The sequence below is a fragment of the Prinia subflava genome, chromosome 9 (genome assembly GCF_021018805.1).
Source record: "Prinia subflava isolate CZ2003 ecotype Zambia chromosome 9, Cam_Psub_1.2, whole genome shotgun sequence".
In the NCBI taxonomy this organism is placed as follows: domain Eukaryota; kingdom Metazoa; phylum Chordata; class Aves; order Passeriformes; family Cisticolidae; genus Prinia; species Prinia subflava.
The window spans coordinates 7,576,555-7,593,513 of NC_086255.1; positions in this window are offsets into that span (position 1 = coordinate 7,576,555).

Sequence of the window (16,959 nt, forward strand, 5' to 3'; positions counted from 1 at the left end):
TCAGTGCCATGGTCTGGTTGACACAATGATATTCTGTCATAGCTTGGACTTGATGATCTCAGAGGCCTTTTCCAACCTAATTGATTCTGTGATGTTCTGCTGACTAGTTGCTGTGTCCATTAATCTTCCTGCCTCTGTACGTGTTATATAAAGAGTCCTGGGAAGGCTTCTCTCGGATCTCTCGCCTCCATACATGAGGACAGTGTGTGGGTTTTCCTCTCCAGGTCTGATTCGTACAGACTTGTTTCTCTGACAACATTCCCAAGGCATTTAAGCAAGTCATGCTTCAGCAAGGCACCGAGAGCTTGGATGCTTCATTCATTGATTTAATTTATTCATTTGCAAGAGCCTGCAGATGAAGCCACAAAGAAACACATTTAAAAAAATACATGACTCACTAAGGTCTATGCATGTTCCCAGACCTTTCCAGAAAACCAGTTCTCGGCAATTCTCTGCTAAAAAGTGTTTGAACACAGATTGCTCTGTAAGTGGGCTCCAGCAAAACTATTTAAACATGACCATTAGGAAATGGTGTTAGTGAGCTTCCAGGTAGGGAGATTGCAGCAGGAGGACTGAAATGCAAACCTGTCACACTGTCATGGCCAGCAAAATGGTTGGGTAAGGAGACTGCTCTGAACACATCACAAAGGATCAGAGGGAAATTATATAGAAATGAGAGCTCCACGCTTGGCATAAAGTTGTCCTTAATGCGCCTCAACTTTCCAAAAATGCAGTAGTAGACAGGCTCTGTGAAAAAACTCCCTGTGCTGCCTTCTCAGGACTGACCTAAGCTGAGAAGAGGTAAAATGAGGCCATTACCCTGAGACAGGCACAGGCTGTGAGCTGAGGGCAGTGTCTGACCCCCAGTACTGTTTCTGCAAATCACTAACTGTTGGTTTGGGGTTTTTTGGAAGGGGAAAGGGTTTCAGGTGTCTAAAGAAACTATCCCCACTCTTGTTTTTAGTATTCAGCAGCAAGTTCTTGTAGGTCTCCCAAACTTCTGCATCTGCAATTAAAACACATCACTTTGTAATTGCAGCAGATGGAGTCTTTGAAAGCTTAGAAAGAAGAGGTTTGGTTTAACTTCAGTGGCCATTGGATAAGGGCCCAAAATAAAAATTGTGAAAAACAGTTAATGACTGCCAGTATTTTAGTTTGCTGGAAGTGTATGTGTACATAAATCTCACATGGCTCTCTTTGTGGGGCAAGGTTATTCAGCATTCAAAATGGTGGGGATGATGTTCCAAACTGTTCATCTCGAGGGCTTTATTTCAGATTTTCCTTGTGTTGCTTGTGATTAAAAGTCATTACCATCTGCTCAGTAGCTTATTTGAAATGAGATGTTTATCTCCAACGATTCCTAGCCAAGCCAGGATTCACAATGACCAAAAGCATGATTAGAGTTATTGACTTTATTTGCAACCCTAATAAAGTGGCTCAGTAAATGGCTGAAAGGATGATGTTGTTTTATGCATAGAACACAACAGGTCTGATCGAGGCAGCCCAAATCCTCCGCTCAGGTCACTGGAATTGCACAAAGCAGTGCCTTGAGGACCTGGTGCAATTGTGCAGGAGATAATGGGTAGTAGCTGCTGTACATGCAAACAGCAGATGAGTGTTATCACAGGAGAGGAGAAATCCCTGACTTGCTTGTACAGAACAGATGCAACACTTCCTTCTACCTCCTCCAGCAAGATGTTCCCTGCTTTGTATGCTTTCAGACAGGCTTTGGCTGAGGAAATGCTCACAGACCACAATGCAGAGGAAACTGCTGCTGCATTACAGCTTTGGAAGCAGATTCAGCAGCAAGAGACCACTCCTGTGTCTGTGCTCATTTTGTGATTCCAGCTTCATCATCTGTACTCAAACAACTGCAGGGAGGTCAATCACAGTGCAGGGTCTCCTGTAAAACAAAGAGTTGCAGCTGTTTGAAAGTTCAGGTCACAGTCACGTAAACAGCTCACTTGTCAGACAGAGGGATTCTGTCTGGAATAGGGACTATCAAAGCCTGATTTTTTTTTCCCTGTCCTTTGACTGTTCCACTGGATAATAAGTTGTAGATAAATAACACCAATTTTTTTGTTCATTCTGTCCCATTCAGACAGGCATGGAGCACATCATTCATTCATGTGTGTGAGAGGTCCTTCTGAACAAAGGCAGGTTCTTCAGGATCATGTTGAACTGCAGCAGGTTTGAAAAAAGGATATCAGCTGCTGAATGCAAGGGAAAGATAGAGCTACCCATAGCATACACCAATCCTAGGTTTGGCAATTAGTCATTCTCCCCATGAAAAAAGATTTCTAAACTGCAAGTATTTAATGAGCAGATTTTTGCATTTCGTCCAGAAGATCGGTAGTCAGTGTTTACCAATCTGGATTTTAAGTCTAGACTTATTTATTTAAAGAAACATTTTCTTTAGACTTTTTTTGCTGGATTTTCTGTTATGAGTGGGATTCTTTTTCATCGAGAATAGTTTAGACGAGATGAGGTTTTGGTTGAGCTGATTCAATGCAGATTTATAGTGCCAATTTGAATTGAACTGGACAGACTACAGTCGGATCCAAATGTTTTTAGCTATTTCTTCTTTATGTGAAATGCAGTTTTGGCAGTCAGCTAAACAAGAAAACAGCAATTTTTCCTGACTACTGGTACATGTAGTGATACAGAAAAATATGACAGAGTTTTCAATTGCTCCTTGTGGACCCTTTATAAACATATTGCATTAGTGAGGATAGATCTGGGAAGTTACTTTTAATTTCTGGTCTGTGCCCAGGTCTGTCTGTAATGACAGAGGACTCTGCATGCTCTGGAATCAGAAAATTCAGCGATGCTGAGGGAAAAAAAAAGAAAATACTTTTTGCAGATCTTTGATTTTTTTTTCTAGTAAAATTTCAGTGGGATTCTCAATCCTTGTTTAAATTCATACAGTTTCTTGCTACAGATTCTGTCAAAGAAGTAATTTTCCACCAACCTGCATCGTAATTAGGAATGATGAAGAACTCACCAGATGTGCATGTGGAAGAAGGCAACATATGAGAGATTGTTTATATGGACAATTTAAGTCCAACCTCCCCTCTGTAAATTCAGAACATAAGGTTAAAAGGATCTAAGCACTTTTACAGCTGAGAAGCTGCTAAATGCAACAGCTAGAAAATAAATTCAGCAATGAGTTGATCTGGAGTGTGTTTCCTTAAAAAATAGTCTTGATTTGGAGATTCTGGGAGACAGGAAAAAAATAGATCTGTATCTTCACTAGCAGTTCAAATTTATACCCATTTTTTCAACTGGCTTTGTACAGTTTCAGCATTCAGATAAATGTGTTAATTTTCAGCCCTTTGGCAACTCTTTCTCATCTTGTGAGCACACACATAGACTCTGATTAATGGTTTATGATGAATGTGCAGAAAAGAGCATACCTGACCTCCTCAAGTGACCTCTTTTCCTCACCTATTCACTCGAGGGAAGGAGGAGATTGTACCTCCTGAAAAAAACTCCACCATCTACATCTACCATTAAACTCATGTTAAGGTTAAATAAATGCTGTGTATTCTTCTTGGCACAAGAAAGCTAAAGTCTGTGAAAGCCCCACCTGTGGAGAGTGCAAAGCTTCTCTCCTGCACGTCCAGGCTCAATAGGCTGTCACAGCAGTGGTGACAGAGCCATCTCCTCTGCAGAAATAGGGGCAGCTCAGGTCCCAGTGCCACTGCTGGGAGCCTGAGGAATGGCTGGGGAAACAAGAATGACACTGCTCAGAGTTCCTTCTCCCCTTACCTAGCCTCACAGCTTTTTGTGGTCGGCAGCTGGAGGTGTTTTTAGCCAAAGCTGGAACATGGACCACTATATTTGCCCTTTACCCACAGGTCTTCTAGCTGTTGTCTACTCTGCCTAACTGCTCTGAAGCCATTAGTCCATTCAGCTTTTACTGTGTGCAGTGACTTTCTCAAGTCACTTGGAGGTTCTATGAAGGAGTCCTATTTATTTTGGCCTTTATTTCAAGCTACCTTGACTTGCACTAAGTAATTCCCAGTTCCAGTACAATGAAAAATGAAAAATTCACACATTCACTTCCTCCATCTCTTTCATGACTTGAAAGGTCTTAAATCATTTATCTTGCTCTTCCCCATCTGTCTCTTCTCAATGTGAAGAATCCTATTAATTCTTTCTGAAGCTTCCTATTTAGTTGCTCCTTGGACAGAGGCTATTTTTTCGGCTTATAATCTTCATTATGATTCTATCTTCTCCATCTATTTTTAGATTTTACGACATCCTTCTTGATATGGGGTGGCCAGTATTATACTAAGCAGTTAAAATCTGGCCATGCTCTGGTTTTACAGCATGACCTTCTGTTGTGATTTATATTCCTTCCCAAAATTCCCAATTTAATTCTTTGATCCCTTTATGAGGTGCAAATCTTGACCTCCTGGGCAAAGCATTTGAGCCTCTTTCTGCACCTGGAGCATCATTAACAGAGCAGGGCATCGATGGTTGCTGTGTCCCTGGCCCTCCTCACACTTCCTGACTGCCTGACACTTCAGGGATTGAAGGGAAGCTGCCTGATCCCTGAGAGCTGTCATCTTTCTCCCTGCATCCTCCATCTTCTGTTGCATGGATGCCTTTAGGGGGACAAACACAAAACACTGGGGGAAAGTATAAATCTCTGCAGAAGTAGGATATCACAGATCACTATTTTTTAATAAGTCTTTCCTCCCAGTCTGCCAAGCCTTCACACTCTCCCCAAGAGTGGCCTGCCTTTGGTGACTCCCAGCAAGGGACTGAAGTCAGGTGAAAACTTTTCTGTGTGAAGCAGCCAGAGGAAGCACAGAGATGAAAGTTCACTCCTCATGGAGGTCCTGGAGTAACAGCCCAAAATGTAAAAATTGCTTAAAAGCTCTGGACTACCATATGCTCATAAGAAGGAAACCTCTCTCCTCACACTGAAGAGGAAGAGCTCTCCAGAAACCCTACAAAGAGCAACAGTTAAGCATCTCAGGTTCCTCCTGCCAAAAAGAGCAGTAGATGACTGATCCTCAGACAGGACCTGAATCAACAAATCTCTCCAGAAACAGCCCCCACATCAGCCATCCCACACATGGGCACACACTGGCCTTTCTCAGCCTGACTCTAAGCTGGCAGGTTTTTTTCCAAGCCACCTTTTTGGTGTTGTATTCCCTACAAGTATTCAATCCTTTCGACCCTCTCTCAAAGACAGACAGTTCCCATATTCATCTACCTGATCATTCATCTCTCAGCATCTGCTTCCTACTCTCTGCCCAGCTAAACGTCTTTGCTGTGGCTTGTAAACATCACCAGCAACTATCTGGGATAAGAAACTCAAAGTTGTGAATTTGCTGTCCATTGTCCCAAGTTGGGGCTGACTAAGTGTCTGCTGTGTTCCCTGGCCAGAGGAGTCAGTGGCCATTCCAGCAGGTTTGGCCGGGAAGATCCTGTCCTGGCATGAGGGCAGCCAAACCACACTTCCTCCACACCTCTTTATTGTCACAATCTCCCCTGAATAAGCACAAGTAACCACGGCTTAGTTACAATGAATTCAGAAGTGCAGGCAAACAGAAGTAGCCTTTCCCCGGGGGTGGGGGCAGCAATTGCATCCCTAATGAGAACTCCAGGATCAATCATCCAGCAGCTCCAGGCAGTGAAGTAGACTTCAAATGCATGCTACAATACTGTTGATAGAAATGGTTCCATTTGCCATAAATTATTCAACTTCTAATTGTTTAGGCTTCAGAGTCTCTAAAGATGTGAATTGACAACTGTAGGATTTAATTGATAATGCCTGCTTTTTATTTCCATAAAGTTACACTTAAAATTGCAGAGAGAAGGAAGACTGATTTTACAGGTACCTTGTTAAAAACAAAGAAGTCAAAAAGTTGATGAGTTCCGCTTTTCTGTTCTGGGTTGCAATCATTAAAATTATGTTCCATATTTATCATGTCTGTGTGAACAAAGTAATAAATATTTGGACCAGAAGACATACCTAAATCCATATTCCACTCACTCTAGGTTATCCCATCCCATATCTTGATCATGTGCAATGAGCACCCTGAGACTATAATTTTGCCTGTCATATCTGAAGATCTATACTTTTCTTTGAAATAGGAAAGTAAAATGGAGTCAAGTATTTCCCAGTTGTCTGGCATCTCTTCCAGGTTTTCATCTATTTTTATCAGTCTTTCATTGTCTATTTTATCTTGCAGGATTTCTAAGGATATTGTCTAGACAGCTGACAAAGAGAAAGTTTGGGGTTTGTAGTACTCACTGTGGGGAAATGATAGTGGAAGTTTATTTAGAAATATTTTTGTTTAGGAAAAAAATTTGCTAGAATTGCAAATCTGATAACAACTAGAAAGTGAGTCAATTTTAACTGGTTTTGTTTAATTTGAATCTCTGTTTAAACTTTTTGATGAAGGAAGGAATTGCCCTGTTCTGGTATTCTGATTCACGTTCCACTTCTGAAAGGAACATCAGTGCATCTAATCTCAAACATACAGAAATAAGCGAAAGAATCTTTTCCTCTGCTAGATGTTGAAAACTCCTTCCTGGAAAGCTGAAAAAAGGCCAAAGTATTTTTTTTTTCTTTTAGCTCAGAATTTCCCTTTGAAGCAGTATTCACTTACACAGCTGAAGAGCTTGATCCCAGGAGTGCTATCTGTTGAAGTCAGTGAGAGGTAAAGGATGCTTAAAATCCTGCCCTAATTGCTAGCTTGGCTTGAAGGTACGTGCTCTGTCCTACTGAGGAGCAGCAATCACCCTGTGCAGGGTGAAATCATGGCAGGCTGTGGTGGCTGAGCTTACCAGGGTGTAAACACAGCACTGAAAGAGGCACTAAACACGGCTACCACGTCAGGGCTGTTTTGACAAAAGATAATCAAGAGGGATGTACAAAAGATGATCTACTTGAGTTACAGCTTCGATGAGGATACTCTGCTTGAGTATCCTTTTGCTTTGAGCCCCATCATTCATAGGAAGGTCATTAAGTTACTTTGTTTCCGGAGTATATTTATTACTTTTAAATCCAGTGCAGTCTATTTAGTCTTTCATGATGCTTCATTGTGAATCATTAATGAGAAGCTCCTGCACACAGTCATAGAATTTGTCTGATTACTCCATTCATATTTAATAAGCTTGCTGCTTACACTTCAGAGTAACAACAGAAATTAGATAGTGCAATACTTTAATCCTGGAGTGCCCCTAAATTTGGCTCTAAATTATTCATTATACTGGCTGAAGGCAAGAGAACTGTTGTAACCCCAAATTTATCTAAATCCTACATTGTCTAATCTGTGCCTCTTTGTTGTTATTCTCACTTTAAAAAATAACTAATTTTTATTGAAACTGAAAACATCTAGGTTTTGTCTGTTGCAGATTTATCATCATTCTCAGCCAAAGCACTGCAGTCAGCTAAAAACAAAGATCATTTACTTGGACTTCAGCTATATAGATAAAATGTGAGCCCTGCAATCAAGTGGGGCTGTGAAAATGTGTTTTGTTAAAGCAGGGATTATATTTTCTGGCTAAGACAGTATTTTTTTTAACTGTCAATTAGACAAGAACACAGAGATTAACCAGCTGCACTCCCACATTTTTTAGGGTTTTATTGTTTCATTCTATAAACTAAATGTCTCTTTTGTATGGGTTATATCTAGAAACACGCTAGCAATGTAATATTTTTAAGGTCTTTAAAATAAATAAACCTTGTAGGATAAAAGGTCTAATCTAAGCTTAGGTGGGCCCTCAAGCAGAGTCTGAAATCATAATGTAAATGTTGATGGGCTCATAATAGATTTACCAAAACAGACAGAATCTGCCGTACTTTCAGATTTATCACTGGGAATGTCCCAGCCTGAAGTGTCATATCTGAAAACTGTACCACAAGATATGTGCCCCAGCTTTGTCAAAAGCAGAAATTTCAGAAGAATAGCAGGATGGATGCTAGGACACTTGTGTCCTCTGCTCCCATCTTCTAGTAGGGATTTCCTGTTCCCATGGGAATCATTCATAAACCACTTGTAAGTTTAAACCTTTAATGTATTATGTACAACTGCTCAGCATCAAAGTGGATCAGTTATGGCACTGGTTTGTCTCCCAGTGTTACTCAAGTCCAGCTGTCTGTCTAACACTGTGGCAAGAACAGGCTCGTGGGGAGGGGTACTGAGCATCAGAGAAATACCAGCTCCTCTCAAAACACCTTGGAGGAAAATAAATATGGAAAATAAAATGGGGCTTAACTAAATTACACAGAACCAAGGAGCAGTGCAGCTACCCCTTCTCCTCAATGCCTGCACTGCTGAGTGAAATGGCTCCACTGCAGAAAGCCCCAGCCCAGATTAGTGGAACCACAAAAACTAATCATTCATCTCACACCTCAGCTTGACCAAACAACCTGGTCTAATAGGCCAAAACAAGGAAATAGCATAGAAAATGTTGTTGCACTATTACTAAAATGCACTGTCTGTGTTAAAAGAGGTTGGAACCTCTTTGTACTCATTGCCTTTAAAGCGACGCGCATTGAAAATGTGTCATTATCATCACCTGGTCTTAAGAAATAAAGTAACACATGTAAGAATTGGAAGCATTTTATCACATCTCAAGTACTGTCTCAGTGGAACGCTCACAGAGACAGATTGCATATCCTGACAGCAGTCCAAGGGGGGAAAAAAACAACTCTAGGAAGGCAGCACAATCTAAATTTCTTAGAGTTGAGCCAACAGACAGATGGCAGGAACTAAACGTCCTTAAAAAAATCCCACGGCTGTGGTTGTCCTGGCATCAGTCTGATGCTCTGCCAAAGTGTGAGCCCCAATGAATGAAGTGCAGAGAAATTACAGTTGTTTCAGTCAAAGCAAGCTTAAGGGGTAAGAGTTGGAATAGATGAACTGCTGCAAATAACAACAACTCAGAAAGTCAGTGTGGGAATCTGCCCATTTAATACTGCCAGTGGGAGAGAGAGGCTCTAAAAGAAATCTGTGATTTGACAGTCAAATTAGTAAGTTGCTTTTCAGCAATAAGTCACTTTTCAGTTACTGTGACTGCTCCATGACCAGCAGCTCCAACTGCTGGAAACTTACTTCTTGTGCAAAAAAAAAAAAACAAGGGCAAGGCTTTTCCCCACTTAAATCCTCAAAAATAAAGCTTAAATTAGATTTGTCTTGGATACAGCAGAGGCAGATTTATGGAATAAAAGCCTCTCAGCTCTTCACTCTGTCTGCACAGCACACACTCCTGGGTGGGTACCAGCCATGCAGCTCCCCCAGCCACCCCTGCTTCTAGTGCCATAGCAGAGCTTAAAGATTTCTCTTTCAGAGAAATCCCATTAAATAATGCCTTAGCTTTCCCCTGTGTCTTACAGAGCAGGAAATACCAGCTGGGGATGGAATGAAATCTAGAATAGCAGCTTGTATTAAACAAGGCTTTTGAGACCTTTCCCTCATTCTTGTAAGTACAGCTTAATGGTTCAGACACTCAAAGGATCTGCTTTCCTCCTCAGAAACAGTCATCTGGATTTAGCTTTGGAGTCCAACAGTTTTAACACTGAAAACTGTGGATTTGTGAGATTCAGCAGCACAGTGCACTTGCTTTCTCCCCAGGGGTCTCTACATTGTCTGACCAGCATAAAACAAGAGTGGAGCCATAGGAGATGCACACAGGAAGGTGTTTGTGTGTCAGAGAATCTCCATCATGTCTGCAAAATCAGCTGTGCTTAGTGCTTGGGGTTGGCCAAAACAACAGCCTTGTGTGAGATGCTGGTAGGCCACACTTCAGTTCATAGGCACACACTTCCAAATGTTTCTGAAAATCTTCTGAGCTCATTTCAGAGGCTTCATGGGGCAGGGAACAACAGATAGAGCAGATGACCTTCCCTCAGAAGTCCTTCCCTCACTGGGTAGACTTGGAAGCTTCTCCACTCGTAATTCATATTTCCATCTGTCCTCTCACTGAAGGATGAGGGTGAAAACATGCCTGGGGGAAGGCTGGCCACAGAGCTGTGATTGGTTTTCCCTGCATCATTGCTGCCCAAAGTGAAGGAGACATCCTGGCCAGTGGCAGGCAGGCAGAAAGGGCTGCAAACACTTAGAAACCTCTGAGCTGATTAAACTTGCTTTGATCATCACAGTAATGCTGCATCAAAGATGCTGTGTGGCAAATCGCTGCATTGCACACATCACTGTGCTGGAGCCATTCCTGGGTGAATGCTTTTCTCCCCAGTGCCTGGAAATGGGCTCTTTATTCCACAGAAAAAGGGAAAGATTGAAGCAAACTATGGGCAGAATGAGCAAGCTGCAGGGTCTTCTCATTTCCACTGGGGCCAGCCTTACACAGCCTGTCCAGGAACAGGGAGCAGAGAGGACACTTCAAGTCACTTTTCTCCTTTCTGATTTTGATTGCTGTGTGCTTCTTGCCTGCGGATCCAGTCCTTTGCTGCTGTGTTTACCCTTCCCAGAAGTGCACTTAGCCATTAATGGAAGATTCGAATTCAGGCATTCACTCTGGGGAAAACATAGGTTACAATAAATAATGGTCACAGGTTAAGTCATCCAGGTATTGTGTGTGCTCTTAATGGGTATCTGAGAAAAAATATGACATAATGCTTGCAAATAAATTTCCCCCATCACACCACCATCCATTTTAAATTATATCTCTTGAGAGTTTTCAGCTATTTTCTTTGCTTTCAAACACAGCTTCCCTGTGTGTCTCTGACTCTGAAGTAGAGAGCTGAATTCAAACTGCAGAGAAATCTGTTAGAAGATGCCTGGAGGTATATGTGGCACAAAGACACGGGAACTTTATCTTCTTTTCTGGCTGCCCTGAACTGATTGTGGGGATTAATGATTTATCTCTCTTTAAAGAACTCCTTGGAGCTACATAGTCTCAAATCAGATAAAGTATATACTGTTCCTCAATCAGGCACCTGCCAGTTTAAGTTCAGCCTTTAATCTGGGCAGTTGTAGTTTCACAAAGATTTGACTTCAAGAAAAGTTTCCTGAGAGATATCATCAGTGTTCATCACTTTTCCAAAACCTGTATGATATTCCTTCTGTTAGCCTGGAATGATTATTAGAAGAAAGGAGAAGGAGCAGAAATCTGCCTTTCTGCTGGGGACAGTGCACAGCCACACCTCTGTCCTGGGTAAAGCCCCTGAGCAGTTTGTAGGGCCTGAGCTGGCTGCTGGCACAAGGACAGAGGTTACCTTGGAGAGTGTCACAGGCACTTTTCCTCCTGCCCTCAGGAGCAGCACTGGTTACAGCAGGCACAGGGAAAGCAGGGAGCTCCCTCAACCAACCAGTTCCAGTTTGCTGCAGATCTGTGCAAAAAGGGAGCAAGGGATTAGTCAGAAGAGAAATACACAATATTGGTCCATAGACAAATGTTTAGGAGCTCAGTATGGGTGTTTGTGGAAATGCACCCATGTGGCTCAGTGACATTAAATCTGATTATTGACTCCCTTGTAACAAAGTCAATGGGAGTCATCCTGTTGGAGGCATGTTTGGACCAGATACTTGTCTGATTCATGTCCTTATTTATATGAATCCAAAGTGGGATTTCCTATCTGTGGTAAAAAAGAAAATGAGCCATTTATCCGCATATACAATAAAAGAGAATTCACACACAGTCAGAGGTCTGCCAAATGCAAGACAGCTCCAGAGAAAAATGGCATTGTAAACCACTTCATAGCTTAAAAGAAAATAAGCTGGGTGTACAACAAGGTAGGAACCATCTGCTTGGCTTCAGTGGGAATTTCCCCAGAGTAATCATTACAGGGTGGATAGATCATGAAATAAAGGATTTTTTTTTATCTCTCATAATTAAATTTACTGGGTTTCTGCAGAACAGTTCCTGGTGCAGAGTAAGACATGTAGATGTAATACCTTATCATTGCAAAGCTACATAATTACAGTGATAAACAAGCCCATTTAGTTTAGCAGAGCCTCACATTTTGTCTGACTGACAGACCTGAATTTTCTACACACCATAAGTCCATTTTTTTGGTCATGTCAGATTTCCCATTCAGCCACTGCTCCATGCCTTTCCTCCTCACAGCATCCAAGACCAACATCTGCTTGATGTAGTACCCAGTTCTAGGAAGCTGAAATTTGAAGGGGTGACCCTATTTGCTTCATTCTTCTTTATGACATTCAGACTAAGCAATTGACCTTTACACAGGTCTTCTGTAAAGTTAGGAGCAGAGAACATGAATCAAGAAGGTGGAGGTCTGTATGACCTTGTAATAAATTAATGTTGTCCTTAGACTTGATGCTTTTGGACCTGCACCATAAATTCTTGATCAGGAGGTAAGTTCAGACCAACTCCTGCTTTTCTCCTGCTGTGGAATCTGGAATTAATATTGCAGGTAGTGATTCTGTTATAATGCAGTTGGAATTAAATATTGCTGTCAATCCAAGTACATTTAATTAAGCAATATTTACAGAGCAGTTGGATGCTCTGAGGACTACAATATAGTGACATGGAATTTTTCAAGTCTTCCTTTTCTTTCTTTTATATTTCCATACTTCAGCATTTCAGCTTCTTCTGCCCTGGTAATTTAACACTGTGTCACATCCTCACAGCTGACCTTTAGAGGACAAGAAACTGGGACCATTGTGTTGGTTCTGTGCTTTTCCACTTACAGTTTCATATAACACATATTGGATTTACTTTTATTTTCTATGTGAAATGAAACCCTTCTTGAGAGTTACACTCTCAAGAGTCAGAAATAACAGTTTGTTGAATCTTTTTGATTATGCTAAGCTTTATTTTTCCAGCTTCTGTGCTAAGGGGAAAAAGCCAGAAGAAGTAACAATTATTGTCCAGTCCTGTCTGTACTATTAATTAAAATTTAACAGGTTACATGTTAAAAGAAAGATGAATAATTTATCTCCAAGCAGTGGGCCTGACTAGAAAAATCCACATTCTGGGTGTATTTTCATAAAATACATCAAACATAGAAAGTAATTATCTCCCACAAAAGAGTTTAAAATTATATTGATTATATATCTTGAATGTAAATATAGTCAAGTGAGTTTGTAGAGACTGACAGAAAAAAATAGAAATAAGGAAATATTTTTAGAATAGGTGGGGGGTTTTTGTATCTTTTGCAATGTTTATTTGACTTTTTAATGTTCTGCTTAGCAATATTGTTCTCTGTAATCAGAACCAGAGGGAAAATTATCAATGAGCAAGAAACCAGTTTTCTAAAATGTCCCATATTCCATGAGCAAAGTCTGAACTTCAGGGCTTGGGCAGCATTTTTCCTTGCAGGAGCACAATGAGGATTTTTTGCCTCGTGGCTGCAGAGCTGAGAGTTTGAGCTCTGAAGGGAGCAAGGGGAACCTGCAAGCCCTCAGATGAACCCAGAACTGGAGATTTTGCTCCACTTCCTTTCCTCTAGGCATCCTGATTGTTGCACATTTAGCAAACATAAATGTTAGATGAATTTGAGTTGGACCATGAAAAACCTGCTCATTGACGGGGCAGTCCCACCGCTTGAATCCTTGAACCCACTGCTTGAATCCATCCACAGAGAATTCCCAAGCTGGCGTGTACCCTAACCCACACAGCTTGAGTGGTTTAAAGATGCTTCTGTGCACACAATATTTGGGTCTGACGTGACTTTCAGGGTGACTTTCAGCTCACAGCCTTTAGTAATTTCCTGAGTTCTTTATCACTCTTTACAAAACCTGATATTTTGCACTGAGGGGCTGCTTAAGAGACTCGGAGTCCCTCTCCCGTTAGAATTAAGCAGAGCAGAGATGTTCCCAGGTTCTCAGAGAGCTGGGAGCTCTGGCTGTGTGTCCTGCAACGTGGCACAGCTCTGCTGCAGTTCTGCAGGAGGTACCAGGTGTACCCAGGGCAGGAGCTGGCCTGGCAGCCAGGGAGGTGAGCAGCAGATGCATCATCCCCTCCTGCGCCTCTGGGGGCTGTAGGGGCACTGCAGCCCCGCAGCAGAAACCCCCAGGGAACGCAGAATCTGCTTTGGAGCCTTAGGGCAGGGGTTACAGATGTCTGGGGTTGGTTTTTTTTTTTGGTTTTTTTTTTGGTTTTTTTTTTTTTTTTTTTTTTTTTTTTTGTCTATTATGTGCATTTTGCGATAAAATACCAGCTGCAGTGAAGCGTTTGCTATGAACCAGCCTGCTAGAAAAGGGTCACACTCCTGATGTGCCCATGACCGTGATGAGCCCCGGCTGGGCAGTGGAACACGAGCCGCGACATTCCCGGGAACGCTGCGAGTGACATCGGGCCGGCTGTGACAGCAGCAGAACGGCCTGGCCGGGAACGGGGCTGGCAGCCCCTGACTGATGATGAACTGGCTGTGCAAGCTTTAATTAGCCAGCGACAAGGCAGAATTATGGGCACGGTTTTACGAGCGCAAAGTAAATACTTGCTCTCCTGCTTTGCCCATCCCTGGAATTTATTGGGCGCTTGGATGTGTCCGTGCCTCGGGGCCAGGGAGGCAGATGCTGGGGGATGAGGAAGAGGCTTTTGCAGCCTGACCCCTCGGGAGGAATAGCCGCAGCCAAGCCTTTTACGCCGGCACATTTTTCTGAAATATTTATGCCCGATCACCCGTTGTTGTTTACCTCAGTGCCTTCTCTCCTTGCTCACCCCGGGCTGCCTTATCAGACAGTCTTGGCTATTTAGGGAGCACAGAAAAAAAAGTTAGGAGACTGAAATTAGAGGAAAACCTTTTTGGCACACACTGAAGCTTCCACTAAGAGAGCTGCGGGGAATTAATTGTCAGGCAGGAAAGGCTGGGAGCGGGGACTGGCGGGTGCCCCAGCAATCATGTGAAGGGCAGAATTCCCTCGTCTCGGCAGGCGTGACTGCTGTGGGGTTAGGCAGGAGCTGCTTTTCAGGAGCAGCTATTGCTGTTTCACCCAATCCATGCTGGATGCCTTCTTGCAGAAAGGGCAGCTGCAGCCTCAGCAGCAACTGCAGCCGCCACCCACAGCAGGGACACAGAGAAAAGCCTCAGAGCAGGAGGCAGAAAGTAGGTTAACCTGAAAGATGAGAGTGGGAACGCTGCTCCATAGACATCTTTTTTACAGAATTTGATATAGTCACTTTTGAGTGTCTCAGAAGCAGAGAGTGTTGCCTTGTGTCATTGTCAGTGAGGAGGGGGCTGAACTCCCTCCCGTCGTGTTCCCCTCTGTGACCTGCCTGGTTGCTGTAGGAGAAGAGAAGCCTAAAGAAAGTCAATATGGATAAAACCCTGTTGAATTCTGGCATTGGTCAGGCTGCTGGTGGAAGGGTGCAGCTTCCCTCGGGTCACAGATTTAGCTGAGAAAACAGATTTGTCCTTTTCAACAGTTTTGCAAGACAAGGTGCTTTTGCTGTGGGATTTGGGGGTTGCTTTGATCAGTTTGGGTTGTTTTTTCTTTGCTGTGTCTAGATCCAGGCTGCCTGAAGATAACCATGTGTTTGCCAGCGATTTTAGTGAAATGGGAATTTGACCTTGAAATATGCTGAGTTCACAGGCTATATAAACTAAAATATTTTGTATGTTTGCTCTAAATCCAGACAGCCAGAGAGCTAATGGCACATTTCCCCACTGCAAACAGATCTGCTGAAAAGCATGAACCTTGATTTAAAGGAAAGCCACCATTGCTGATTGTGTGTCGTATCTTAGATGGAGCATGGAAGGAGAATTCAGATCAAATACAGTTTATTGACTTTATTCCTTCCTTAACTAACAGGCGAACTTCTGAAAATGTGCACAGTAGCCTTTTTATGAAATATGAAAGTGAGCACTAAATTACAACCCTCAAATCACCAATTCAGAGCCCACAGAATTTTTTTTTTCTTTCCATTCCTTCATCTATAATTTCCGGGCTGGAGCTCTAGCCATTAATAGCAGCTACATCATTGCAATGCCGACACTCCAGCAGCACCCTCATCCATTTCAGTCATTGATCCGCTAATGTGCGCCGGATGAGAAAGGGAAAGGGCGGCTCATTCATCCTCCCCCTCCTTCCTCCTCCTCTCACCAGGTGGCAACCACTCACCCACTGCTTTAAATCCCTATCAGATTGCAGAGGCTCGGTGTTAATTGTCCCTGCACAAGGACTGACCCCAGACAATGAAACTAAAATTAAAGTAACCCGTGGAAGTGGGTGAGATGCTGCAGGAGGGGACGGAGCTGCACCTGCTTTCCTTGGCCCACAGGCTGCACACAGCGCTGGAAATGACAAGAGCTGGAGCTGCAAAGCACACGTGTAGGCATTGGGTTCTTCCTGGAATATGAAGCCAAAGAAGGAAAAGAGTAGGAGAAAGGCTAAAGAATTTAGGCAATAAGATTAAAGGTACTTTGAATAGCATCAGCTGCACAAGTAATACTGTAATTCCAGTTGCATGTGGAGAAAAAAAATACTCTTCCCATGGACATGCATGGGTAATCCGTATTGCAGCCCTGTTTGGGTGTTCTTCTGACTTACAGAGATACTGAGATGAAAGATATATTGCTTATACCTGTAGCTTGCTGGGATTTCCTGATCCAGGAACCTGATTTTTCATATTATTTTTTTTAATCCAGCCAACCTATAGGCACATTCTTGCTTTCCCTTTCTACTTTTGCTTGGTACATCTAATCTTTTGTTCTCATATTCTTTATCTTTATTTTGCTCATTTTGGGGATCAAAGGGCAAAGGAAATAAAAATCGTGTTAGTTTTCAAAGGACCACACAGCAGTAGATAATTGGTTTCCAATCAAGCCCAGACTTTTTTGATCTCCAAAGTCTTTAAAGAACATTTTGCTAGGACACAAGTGTGTGTTTGGTAGCACTACCAGGAGATCTAATTCTGAAAGTCTGAGATTACCTGAGCAGTGACACTTTTAAAGATGAGAGGGGCTGATTACAATGCTGTGTTCTTATACCATCTTCCATTACACTCGCATTCATGAGACATAGCTACACCCTTCTCAAGAAATACTTCCATTATTATTTCTCT